The following is a 12,947-nucleotide window of genomic DNA, read 5'->3' as shown; positions in this document are numbered from 1 at the left end:
GCCTAACCTGATTCCACCCTGAGCCTTCAACCTGTCCTCCCACTGTCCAAAGCTAGCAGTTTGATCAGGCCTGGCTCCTCACTGTCTCACAACCATGCCTTGCTCATTTCTGCCTCCCTCTCTTGGCAGACTCTCCCTTCCCAGACCTTCCCCACGCCTCCAAGGCTCATCTCCTTTCCCCGATCCCCACAGATCTTCCTTTATTGTCAAGGCCTGTCTCAAGTCTGACCTCCTCGACCAGGCCTTGTCCAGCTGCTCTTGCCCACTTTGATCCCACTTTTCATAATTATATGCTGCCTTGTGAGAGATACACACGCATGCACATGCATATACACAATGTTTATATATACATACATATTTGTATATGGGAGGTATCTGAACTGTATGACCCTGGGTACTCACATCATTCATAACCTGTCCGTCCCCATCTCTCCAACATAATGTAATGGGGTTTGCCCTCGGAGCATTCCCAGATGGTCCAAGGTGGAGGCACTCTGCCTCCCCTACCACAGGGATGGGGATCGCTTCCTTTGATTGGCTGCCCGGTTGCATCGGTAAAACTGCAGAGACCTGCTCTCTTTTGACTGGTGCACTATGGTGAGTGTTCTTTCATGCTATGCACTGTGGGTGCCGTGAACTGAGTGGGTGGAAAGGGAATGACTTTCTTCCTCTACTCTCTCTTTTGACTCCAGCTAAGAGAAAGGGACCTGGAGGGTGTTTTAGTTTTGTGTCATTTGTCCTTCGCAAGTATAGGAACCAGCGGTAATCTTCACTGGACTAGGAATTCAAGTCATGGTGATTTGGAACCAGGGTTCCTGGTGGGATGTCACAGCCAGCTATCCTGCCAGGGAAGCTCATAGAAGCTGGGTTGGGGGGCGGGGGTGGGGGTGGCGGGGAAACCTGGGACTCAAGCCCAGTAGAGCTCTGAACTTGGATCTGTGTACCTATCTCCCTCTCACTAGAGACCAAGGTGGAACAAAGGGGAGGATGGAGTCACACCTCCGGAATGTTAGAGGATTATGTATATGCATTGATCATATCTTTGTAAAAGCCAATTCAACTGTTAAGTGGCTGAATGGATCTGGGTATAGGAGCCCATCTCTAAAATTGAGGACACATTATTGGTGGGGATTAGGGTCATAGACAAAGAGCCCAGATGCCCGATGCCCTTAAGGGCACCAGAGAACCCTGTGGGAAAAGTGAAAATTTAGCTTAAGGTGAAAATGTAATTTAAGACCAGACAGGTCTTCCAGGCTGTGTGTATGTGAGAAATGGGTAGTTGTCTCCTCTCAATGTGGATATAACAGTCAGTCATACTCCCCTGACCTGTTTGTAGGACAAAGGTCTCAGATCCCCTCCTCCCCCTCAGGTTAGCGAGGTCACATGGTTCAAGGAGCCCTGGTCTCAATTAGGTGCTCTCCAGAGTTCTGTCCATATAAGGAAGTATAAGGTCCACTCCTGAGTTATGTCCATACAAGGAAGAGGGGTGGGAATACTGCGTTCCAATTAGCTAGTTTTTGCTCGTAGATTGTAACCCTTGAGTAATTGGACCATTGATGAAAAAGGGGAGGGTCCATTCACTTTGGGGACTAGGGTATAAAACAGGGCCTGCGAGCCCCCTTTCTGGGTACCCACTAGCTGCACACTAGGGTGCCTCCTTCTCATGAGAAGAAAATAAAGCCTTTGTCACCTCGCTGCTGAGTTCCTGAGAATTATTGAGAAGAGGATGGATTTTTCCCTCACAGTGTATATGTGTGTATATGCACACATGTATGTATGACTCCGTTTGGGGTTTTCTTGGCGGAGATATTGGAGTGGTTTGCCATTTCCTTCTCCAGCTCACTCTACAGATGAGGAAACTGTAAGTGTCTGAGGTGAGATGTGAACTCCCATCCCCTGACTTTAAGGCCAGTGCACTGTGCACTGCCCCTCTCCTAGTTCTAGATGTTCCCTGATGGTTCCATCTAACAGTTTAACCAGCAGATCAGTTTTCACAGAGAAATGTTTACTTCAAAGTCATAGCAAGAATAAACATCCATTCTTCTTACCTCCCCACATGGGGGGGGGAGCAAGCATAATCACCCCCTTGAACCCCCTCAGTCTCCGGGGAGGGGTAGGAGATTAAATCCATAACTCTACCCAATTCCTATATTGCAAAGTCCCACCATATTCCAAACCCAAAGCCCCCTTGAACTTGTCTTTCAGCACTGTTAGAAACAGGTAAACTGAGGCATGACTCCGGGTCTGGTGCAAAGAAGGAAGGCCATTTTATTATGATCTTGCAAGAAAGGGCAGGCACTCTAGAAGAGTGGTGTGCCTTGCCATAGCAAGCTTCCCTTTTTATCCTAGATCTGACGCAAAGTCCTTCCCCCCATCTGGGTTCACATTCTTCGTGACACTTCTAAACATGTAGACTGCCTCCCCCCGTGTGGGGTCACTTCTGCCCCCACCCCCTGGGACAACCAGAGCCTGAGATTTTACTCCTCTTTGTTATCTAACTTCAGAAAACCTCAGTTAACTCAGCAGGGAAAAGAAGGAAAATTTGGGGGAGTGAATAATGTATCCTGCCTATTGAGGATACATGAGCACCTTGGCTTCTCAGAGCTTCTCTGCTAAACCGACCAGGAGCAGCCAGCCTGGCATTCTGCTTCCAAGGTTAACATGACTCTAGCTCTTGGGTTTGGGGACTCCACTGCCTGTTCCTGGGACTGGAAAGGACAAACAAGACAGACCAGAACCCCAACCCCGATATTCAGGAACACAGGGCCTAAAGGGAGATGGGCGATAGCCCCTCCTCTCCCCCACCCCCACCTGGACCTACTCAGCTTAGCTCATGGCACAAGTGCCGTGGGTGAACATGCCCTTCACCCTCTGGACACTGCTGGAAAGAGTGGATGAGACTGTTCCCGTCTGGCAGTTTCAAAGTTGCAGCCTGAAGCCAATACAAAGAGGCTGCTCCTGGCAGGGGAGCACAGGATGTCTTCTCCCAGAATCGACTCCTTGCCATCTTCCCACATGGGTGCCTCCACCTTACGTGTTCTGAGCAAATCCAGCTCAGCAAAAACCCTGTTACAGCAAAACGCGGGAGGTAGCACTAAATATTTTTAATTTTCCTTCCGACTCTAGGTTCCACAGCAGCCCTGGCATGTTCATGTTGGATCAAGGAGAATATTTGGTCGGTAGTGCAAAGACGGACAAAGAAATCACACTGGAGCAGGGAAGAACTAGCCTTGTGATAGCTGGATCATTTGGGGTTAAGCAGGAAGGACCAGACCCTTTTGTAAACTATCATAAGATTTCTCCACTTCCCTTTCTCCTTCCCATAAATTCCCACCATGGTCCTTATAGACCTATGCTTTATGACTAGTAAGTGACAAAGACCTGCACCCAGGTCTCTCAGAATAGAGGTCTAGTACTTTTTATACTATTCTAGGCCCACACCTGGAGCTTGTCTAACTTGGTAAAAGGTGATGGGGTTTTTACTCTGCAGGCCTGGCCTTTGAGCACCCAGGATAACCTCCACACTGCATGTAATGAGGTATTGGGCAAAGATGGCTTTAAATAGAGGAATAATTCTAGCTTATATTTATATAAGGGTTTTCTCTCTCTCTTTTTTTTTTTTTGGTGGGGCAATTGGAGTTAAGTGACTTGCCCAGGGTCACACAGTTAGTAAGTGTCAAGTGTCTGAGGCCAGATTTGAACTCAGATCCTCCTGAATCCAGAGCCGGTGCTTTATCCACTGTGCCACCTAGCTGCCCCCCTATATAAGGGTTTTCAAGTTCACAAAGTCATTTCCTTACAACAACTCTGTTAGGTAAGTAGAATGAGAATTTTTATTCCCATTTTTAACAGATAAGTTGAGTCAGAAGTTGAATGACTTGCCCAAGGTCAAGGAACTGATGTGTATCGGGGCTAGGATTCAAACCTAGGTTCTCTTTACTAAATCTAGTATTTTTTATACTATACCATATTGTAAACACTAACTGGAAAAAATACTACCTTTATTGCATTGTAATGGATATCATGTTGTACTTGTCATCAATAAGACTCAGGTTCAAATCTCAACTCCAGATATGTGACTAGGAGCAAATCATTTAATCTCTATGTGCCTCAGTTCCCTCATCTGTAAGATGGGGGTGATAATGTCTCTAATTAACTCCCTTCCAGAGCTGTTGGAGATGATGGGTGCCAATAAAACCCACTGCAAACTCAGTCATGCCAGAGAAACGTCAGCCATTATCACTCAATAATTCCTTCTCTTCCAACAGCCCATATGCTATTCTCTCCCTAGGCCATAACTGAAGCAACACCTAGCTGGAAACCAGACACCTGTGGGTGCTGCAGGAGGACTTCACACTGTATGTGGACTTCAGGCCTCTCTGGGCAACTCTCCCAATAAAATTCTCTCCTCCTGCACAGGTGGTGTGAACTTCCTTCATGCTGACAACACTCCTGACTGCAGTGGGAGGAAGGAAGCCGAGACCAGCCGCAGCTAACGTCTTTTTCTATTTTTACCCTCCTTCCCCAGCCAACATGACCTTTCAGGATTTTCCAGTTCTTTCTCTAAGCAAAATACATTCAGGTAGCACGCTCCCTCCCTCCAGGTAGCACACTCCTCTCCCCTCATACTTCATTTCAGTATGAGGCCACTTCATTTTAATAAAATGTAATGTGTTCATTTCTGCCATGCAAAGTACAAGATGCTTAATCTCCTCCCTACCCCCCAAAAATCTTCACTTTTAGAAAGATTCTTTTAGTCAGTCAATAAACACTTATCAAACTCCTCCTGCCATGTGCCAGGCACTATGCTAAGTTTTGGGGATGTGAAGAAAGGCCAAAGCCAAGTCTCACCCAGTCCCTGTGCTCAAGAAGCTTACAGTCTAATGGCAGGGGGGGGGGGGGCGGGGCGGGAACAATACATAAACTACAATGTACAAACAAAAAAAGTTATATACAGGATAGATTGGAAATAATCAACAGAGGCATTGGAATTAAGAAGCCTTTTCTAAGGGAACAGATTCCTGTGGAAGGTGGGATTTTAGCTGGAACTTGAAGGAAACTGGGGAAGTTAGGAGGTGGAGATGAGGAAGGATAGCATACCAGGGATGGGGGATGGCTAGTGAAAATGTCAAGTAGAGATGGAGGTTGCCATTGATGGATTGAAGAGCATAGTGGGGAGAGGAGGTAATGTGTAAGAAGACCGGAACAGGGGCCGCTAGGAGGCGCAGTGGATAAAGCACAGGCCCTGGATTCAGGAGGATCTGAGTTCAAATCTGGCCTCAGACACTTGACACTTACTAGCTGTGTGACCTTGGGCAAGTCACTTAACCCTCATTGCTCTGGAAAAAAAATAATAAAAAAAAAAGACTGGAACAGTGGCAGGGAAAGCTAGGTTATGAAGGGCTTTGAATGCCAAACAGATTTTACCATCAGCAGCAGTCTCCTACCTTGCTCAAAAAAGTCCTAAGTGAGCAGTCTGTAATAGCCTAGTGAGGGAAATCATGTGGTCAAATCCTCATTGTGTAAGCTTGGGTAAGTCACTCTACCTGTTTCTTCCTCTGGAACTAAGAATGCTAGACTGAATTTACTGGTCAATTCGGAGGGGAAAAAATAAACTAAATAAAATAATATATCCCAAAGTTATTTCCATCTTTAAGTGTCTAAGATTGTGGCTCTGATACAAATAAATACTGGTATGCTGATATGCTTCAGGAGTAGCTGAACCATGTAGAGAGAAGGTACCTCTAAATTAGGGGTTCTTAACCTAATTGGGGGGGCCTATTAATTTGCTTTTAAGAACTTTTTGGTAATTGTATTTCAGTATAATTGATTTATTTCATAGTCCTTTGTATCTTATTTCATACATTTAAAAATATTGTTCTGAGAAAGGGCCCATAGGCTTGGGCAGACTGCCAAAGAGGTCCAGGACACAAAAAAAGGTAAATACCATTGCTCTAAATGATTAAAAGTTAAACATCTCTGCTGAATAAGGTTCCTAGGAAGTTAAAGATGCCCTAGCTGTTGCTAACAACAAACATCTTTGACCTATTTGACTTCTGCCATATTAAGTTCCAATTATCAGCTCTATGTCTAAAGCCAAATTCTCAGGTTCCTATTGGCGATCTTTATTCTTCTCTCATTGGTCTTTACCTAAAGATACCTCTAGAAGTGACAGAACTGGGAAATAGATTGAACATAAGGGATGAAGGAGAGGTAAGAAACAAAGATGACTCCAAAGTTTCAAGCCAGCAAGCCAGGAACAATTGTAGTTCCACTGACAGAAAGGAAGGAGTTGGAAAAGAGAGTTGATTCTGAGGACAAGGGTGAGGAGTGGGAAAGATGGTTGAATTCAGTTGTGTGTAACAGGAAGTGAAAATAGACCATCCAAGGGAAGTTGTCTTGTAGGTAGCTGGAAACAGAAAATTAAAAAACAGAGCCAGGAAAAGACATATGTATATCCTAGCCAAGATTTGAAAATTGAGTCTCCAATGTGTTATTGTACATTGTGCTAATGTGCAATTTGACTGGTCACAAAACAAATACTTGCCATGGGGAATGGAATTTTTGGTATTTAAAATATGTGTGATATGCATATATATACTCGTGTTTCAGTTATGCATACTCTTACCTGCGTGGCCATTCCTTCTACCAGTTGCAAAGTAGCTGCAACTTTGTCAATCTATGTGATTTTTATCCATTTCTTTCTATCTCTTTTGTTCTTTCCATGTTTTAAGTCTACTAACTATGGTCTTATACCAAGTTTTGTCTTGGGCTTTCCTCTTTCCTTTCTATATACTCTCTCACTTGGTGATCTCATCAGCTCTCATGGGTTCAAAGATCAACTATATATACACTATTCATAGTTCCATATACCCAGCCCTCATTTCTTTCTTGAGCTCAAGTACCATATCATCAATTTCCTAATGGATATTTCAAACCATATGTCCTGTAGGCATCTCAAATTCAACTTGCCCAAAACAGAACTCATCATTTCTCTTCCTAAACCTACCCCTCTTTTAAATTTCCATAGGACCATCAAGAGCACCAACATCCTTCCAGTATTCAGATTGCCCATCTATTATTCCTGTTTTACATGACTCACCCATCTCATTTTCTCATTATACATGTTCTCAGTGATGTGGTAGAGTGAAAATAGCCCTGGATTTGGAATCAGAGGACATACTAAATCAGTTTAGTTTGAGGCAAGCATTTATGATTTGTTGTTGTTCAGTCATTTCAGTCATGTCCAACTCTTCATGGCCCCATTTGGGATTTTCTTGGCAAAGATACTGGAGTGGTTTGTCACTTCCTTCCTTCATTTTACACATAAGGTAACTGAGGTAAACAGGACTAAGTGGCTTGCCCAGGGTCACACAGCAGGTAAGTGTCTGAGGTCAGATTTTAATTCAGGTCTTCTTGACTCCAGGCCTAGTGCTTTATCTACTGCACCACCTGTCATATATTTAATATGACAGTCAAAAAGGCCACCTTCGGGGGCAGCTAGGTGGCACAGTGGATAAAGCACCGGCCCTGGAGTCAGGAGTACCTGAGTTCAAATCCTGCCTCAGACACTTAACACTTACTAGCTGTGTGACCCTGGGCAAGTCACTTAACCCTAATTGCCTCACCAAAAAAAAAAAAAGCCACTTTCAACTTACTTGAGAGGCACAGAACCTATGAATAACAGGGTCTGGCTGTACTCTGCCCTATAGCAGATCAGATCTGTAGGATTTTTGTTCAGTTCTGAGATCCACATTTTGGGAAAGACATTGGGAATCTGGAAAGAGTCCAGAGGAAGGCAACCCCCATCAACAAGTACATGTTATGTGCCATACACAGTATTAGGTGTTGGAGATAAAGAGGCAAAAATAAAATAGTGCCTGCCCTCAAGGAACTTACATTCTATTCCAACTATCCTTGAAGACCTAGCCCAAATATCCAGAAAGCTTTTTCTAATCACAGAATCACAAAACTGGAGAGCTGCAGGGGACTTCAATAGCCAGCTCTTCCGATATTTACATGAAAAGAATCCCCACTAAAACATTCTACATTATGTTGCTAACCCATGTTGGGGCAATTGTAAGAAATAACTTCATTGAGAAGAACAAGGAGAGTATTGTACACAGTAACAAGCAACATTGTACGATGATCAACTGTGATATAGACTTAGCTCCTCTCAACAATACAATGATCCTAGACAATTCCAAAGGACTGCTCTCCACATCCAGAAAAAAGAACTATGGAATCTGAATGCAGATTGAACCATACTATTTCTACTCTTTTTTGTTTTGTTTTTTGAGGTTTTTCCCTTTTGTTCTGATTCTTCTTTCACAACATCACTAATGCAGAAATATGTTTAATGTGATTGTACATATATAGCCTATATCAAATTGCTTTCTGTCTTGGGGATGGGGGAGAGAAGGAAGAGAGGGAGAAAAAATTTGGAACTCAAAATCCTATAAAAACAATTGTTGAAAACTATCTTTACATGTAACTGGGAAAAAATAAAATACTATTAAGACTGAAAAAAAAAGAAATAATTTCATCCCTAAATTTAGATGAGATGAAATGGACTTGATAACTAAATTGGCCACCAACATCTGAAAAAGGAATGATCTCTTACTTCCTAAGGACTCCCACAACACTTTTAATTGTAATGCACAATTTAGCACCTGGTCATTATTGTCTTATAATGACCATTCATTTTGTTATGTTTTGTTTTTCTTGTCTTCTGATTAGATGATAATATCTCTGAGACATAGAACCACATTTAACACTACTCTGGTATCCTTTATAGCCCATAGTTGATGTTTAATAAGTACTTATTGAGTGACTTGCTCTTTCTCTTGTGACTTACTTTGGTGGTGAACAAAAATCCCCCAAAGATGGCTCCCAATTCAATTTACCACTACAAAATAAACTTACTGGGGATGAAGTGACTCTGAAGGGAAAATTGGGGTACCAAATTCGACAAGACACCAATGGAAGTGAAAGCACAGTTACTGCCATGTTGCAAACATGCCTAGTGCTAGGGGTCAGCTCTTAGCGTGGGGAATTCTCATGAGCCAACCAGAATATTTCTGTACCATACCCTAGGAACCATTGTCCTGGAGAGCTTAGCTATGAGATAATAAACAGATCTTTCCTCAGCATATTGTTCTGTAGTCTGGACTATTACACTACCGGGCACTTCTCTTGTTTGGACAAGACAGAATTGCTTATTTTGGCCTTTTGACCATCTGGCTCTTATTTGTAAGAGGCGGAGATGGTGATAAAAGTGTTGGGTGAGAGAAAGGATGATCATTTTTCATGCCTTGTCTGACACAAGTTGCATTTAGATCACATTTAACCCTTTAATGCAGTGTGCTGCATTCAGAGACCCTTTGGTAGAGATCCCTTCAACCTGAAAGAATATTCAGACCTGAGCAGGCAGATGAGGATGCTTTTATTCTGGACTAAAGTGTGAGGCTTCAGGGAGTTCAAAATACTGTGCTGAAAAGGACAGTCCTAGGGTCTGGCTTTCTGTCCCACCTGATGAAAATGTTCCTCACTGGAGTATTTTATTCCTTACCACCACATTCTTTACCATCCTCACCTCTTTCTTCTCCTTTCCAAACCTTAGGAAGCTACATAAACAAGTTATTCATATTTTATTATACTTCAGCATCTTCTCTTTCTTCTTTTCTCCTCCTACTCGCACTTCCCCTTTCTTTACCTTTTCTTCTTCTTTTCTCTCCCCTTTGTGTTTTCTTTCTTTAATCTTCTCTCCTTTTTTTAATCTCTCTGCCTCTATCCTTCTCCCACCTCCCTCTCTCCTCTTTCTTTCTCCTTTTCCCACTCTATCTCTCCCTTTCCCTCTCTCTCTCACCTTTCTCCTTTTCTCTCATCCCCCTACCAAGACAAAACTGTTCTAATTTACTTTCATACATTGTCCCTATAAGAGGTTTTCTTTCTCTTCTTGCCCAGAAAAGCTTATATTTATTTGCTAAGATAAATATTACTTATACAGCCTTTATATTTCCACTTTCCAAAAGAGTTTTGTAGGGGTTTGCATAGACTTTTGGCCCATTACACCAATATTTCCTCCATATCACACTATTCCTGGACATAAGAGGGTCCTTGCCATGTAGGCCCTTGGATCTGGCTTCATGACAGCAACTTTTTTCAGGGCTTTCAGGAGATCTCTGTTCTACCTCAGTGATGTTGATGATCCCTCTAAGGGTGTAGATCACAGCAGAGATACCATCATCCTATAATACTCTTGTCCATCTCTTCCCCTAAATCCTCCATAAAGGATTTGCCTCATGCACTGAGGACCTTCCTCTAGACCTCTTGACATTTCATCAAACCTCTGGAACACAGATATTGTCCATCTGTTGTCTCTCCCTCTTGCTACATGACTGGCCTACCTCTTTCTTGGGTCATATAACTCTTTAATGGTATCCTCTATCCATTTATCTTATATAATTCATTCTTAGTGATTAAGATTTATGCTGATTAAATATATATATATATATATAATTTTTAAAACTACATAACAGGTATAAACATACTAATGTTAAAAATATGAGCCTTTATTTCTGAAAGCCACGTGGGGTCATTTAACAGTACTGTTCCTCTTCCCAAATTCAATTTAACCTATTCTTTTCCTATTCTGCATGCCATTCATTGTCCATCCACATTGTTAAACCAAGAACATATACTCATAGATGTGCTCTATTGGTTTCCTATCTATCTGCATAGTCTGGTCTGGACAATAGACATTCCTCATCAATTTGAATTTTCTTGTGTGAATAGTTAGGTCCAAATCTTTGAGTAAGTGATCACAGATCTCCCTCTATAAGGGTCTCAAATGTTGAAGAGCTCAATGCAACCAGCAACATGTCAGTCATAAAAAGGAGCATCTAGAGGACCTTACTATCTACAGGGATCCCTCTTCCATTTGGTATCTGTGCTAGACATTAAATTAAATTACGCAAGCAGTTCAATAACATAATTCAGTTACACAGATGGGCTTTTTTTTTTTTTTGGTGAGGCAATTGGGGTTAAGTGACTTGCCCAAGGTCACACAGCTAGTAAGTGTTAAGTGTCTGAGGCCGGATTTGAACTCAGGTCCTCCTGAATCCAGGGCTGGTGCTCTATCCACTGCACCACCTAGCTGCCCCACAGATGGGCTTTTAAAAGTACCCATTCTATATAAAACTCTGTGACAGATGCTCTGGATATAAAACAAAAACAAGAAAAAGCCTGCCCTCAAGAAGTTTACATTCTCAGAGGAGGGGTGGGGGATAAAACATTTATATAGATAAGAAAACAGGAGAGATATTCTGGAGAGAGAGAGAAAACACTAAGGACTAAAGGGATCAGCAAAGACTTACCATTGAAGGGGCACCAAAGCTGAGCCTTGATGAAAGCTAAAGATTCTAAGAGGCCAAAGTGAAAAGGGAACGCACGGAACAGTGATTGTTCAGAAGAGACATTCTCCAAGACAACGGCAAACATCTTTTGTACACATATATCTCACTTATATGCCTTGCTCAATACTAATAGTCAGATAAAAAGTTATTACTGTTGTTATACCTTTCAAGGAAACTTAAATGACTTTAACAATGTGGTAGAGTGAAAAGGGTGCTCTATTGCTGAGTTTAAATACTGGCTCTGTTATTAACTACCTTTGTTGATCTTGGTCAAGACATTTCACTCCTCCATGCCTTGGTTTCCTCTTCTGTAAAATGAGGAGATTGGACTAGATGGCCTCTAAGATCATCTAGTTCCAAATCGATGATACTATGAATGCATCCACAGGAGACCACTTGTTAGAGAAGCCATACTTACTAGAGGAAAAATGGAAGAACATTTTCTTTTCTTTTTCTTTTTCTTTCTTTCTTTCTTTCTTTCTTTCTTTCTTTCTTTCTTTCTTTCTTTCTTTCTTTCTTTCTTTCTTTCTTTCTTTTTTGCGGGGCAATGAGGGTTAAATGACCTGCCAAGGGTCACACAGCTAGAAAGTGTCAAGTGTCTGAAAGAACATTCTCAAGACATGGAGCCTTCTTGGCTCTTGGACTGAGAGAAAAGGAATGTTTTGTCTTGTTTTCCCTCCTCCATTGATGCCTATAGAAGGCTGGAAAGCCAAGAGCATGGGATTGTGCCATCTTGTTCCATGTGACTTTCTTCTGATTTTTCCACATAATATTCTCTGCTCACTTCCCATTTTTTTGCTCATCTTTCTATCTGATCCCTTCTTTCTTATCACTCTGTTGAATCCTTAATCTCAAGCCCAAGTTTATGTGCACCAAGAATATCTTGAAATGGATAATCTGGTGGGTTGGGGGTTTTTTATTTTCATATTTTTAGAACCCAACCCAGGTCTTTGGTAAATGATGAAGTATGTGATGATATAGAGGTATAAATTTATTTATTTGCTCTTTTGTGGGTGGGGGTTTCCAATTTCCCTTTTTTTGGCAGGGCAATGAGGCTTAAGTGACTTGCGCAGGGTCACACAGCTAGTGTCAAGTGTCTGCGGTTGGATTTGAACTCAGGTTCTCCTGAATCCAGGGCTGGTGCTTTATCCACTGCCACCTAGCTGCCCTGCCAATTTCCTTTTAAAAGAGACATTATTGATGTCTTTGGCTTTTACATCATTCATTTCCCCATGCAATATTCCCATCCCACCCCTTCCATATGCCTGACCTAATAAGACTTCCTTATAATAAAGAAGAAAAAATTGTTAGAACTGCACCACATGCAACATTCCAGACCCATAGCCCCACAGCTCTCCAGTCAAAGGAAAGAAGCACAAATCCTCATCTGTTTTTAGGGCCAAGACTGATCATTGTATTTACAAAGTGATCAGCTCTGTTTTATTATTCTACTCAGTTGCATTGTTGTAGACACTGTGAACATTGTTTTCCTGGCAATGCTTACTTCTTTTCCAAAACCATTCAGACACA

The sequence above is a fragment of the Dromiciops gliroides genome, chromosome 5 (assembly GCF_019393635.1).
Source record: "Dromiciops gliroides isolate mDroGli1 chromosome 5, mDroGli1.pri, whole genome shotgun sequence".
In the NCBI taxonomy this organism is placed as follows: Eukaryota; Metazoa; Chordata; class Mammalia; order Microbiotheria; family Microbiotheriidae; genus Dromiciops; species Dromiciops gliroides.
Note: the sequence above shows the minus strand (reverse complement) of the source record.